Genomic DNA, 835 nt, shown 5'->3' with positions numbered 1-835 from the left:
TTTCTTAAAATCTAAGTTGAAGAGGAAATAAAAAATGGAATTGCATTGTCTGGAGAAAAAATGTAATAAAACACTTTCGAATTTATGGGATGTAGTTAAAATGGACTTTAGAGGAAAATTCATCATCTTAAAATACTTCAGTAAAAAAATGGAGTCATGGGGCTTGCGCACCCTCGTCACCAGTGCAGACCTAGGGGAAGGTGGTTCAGTGCAGTCCTGGTGTATGTTTCTGTCCAGTCAGAGTGAGAGAGAACAATGCAGGACTCTGGCCCTTCAGTGCCTTTACAGTGGATTGGCTTTGACTATGCAGCACTGGTTGCTTCCGGTGGGATCATTGGCTATGTGAAAGCATGTAGTGTCCCGTCACTGGCTGCAGGGGTTCTTCTCAGTGGCTTAGCAGGCCTGGGTGCTTCTCAGCTGCCTCAGGATCTGAGGAACATTTGGGTTTTCCTAATGATATCTGGAACCTTTGTTGGCATTATGGGAATGAGATTCCACCGCTCTGGATGAATTATGCCTGTGACCTTAATCGCGGGTACCAGTTTGTTGATGGTCACCAAACTTGGAATTAGTGCGTTGACTAGACCCTGTCAGTAGTAGTCATGTCCCAGCTTGGATTCATGAAGAATTTAAAACTTCCACTATTTTTAGTGTATTAAGAGAAATAAATGCAGCATTTTCACATATTCTGACATTTTAATTAAACCAAACCAAACAAAATTATATTAACTTTCCAGGAGAAAAAAAAATCAGTCATTATCATTACAACCTTCAAGAGGTGGGTGGTATATGACCCACGAGCTTATTGTTGTTCTCTCATAAGGTTTTGATTCTT

At 40.8% G+C, this 835-nt stretch overlaps 1 pseudogene; it reads left to right on the top strand.

Annotated features, from left to right (window-relative positions):
- The first annotated feature begins 255 nt into the window (after positions 1–255).
- LOC100469017 lies at positions 256–597 on the top strand (annotated as a pseudogene).
- The last annotated feature ends 238 nt before the right edge of the window (positions 598–835 follow it).

The sequence above is a fragment of the Ailuropoda melanoleuca genome, chromosome 6, assembly GCF_002007445.2.
Source record: "Ailuropoda melanoleuca isolate Jingjing chromosome 6, ASM200744v2, whole genome shotgun sequence".
NCBI lineage: Eukaryota > Metazoa > Chordata > Mammalia > Carnivora > Ursidae > Ailuropoda > Ailuropoda melanoleuca.
The sequence above is the reverse complement of the archived record's forward strand: the minus strand, read 5'-3'. Positions and strand labels throughout refer to the sequence as shown.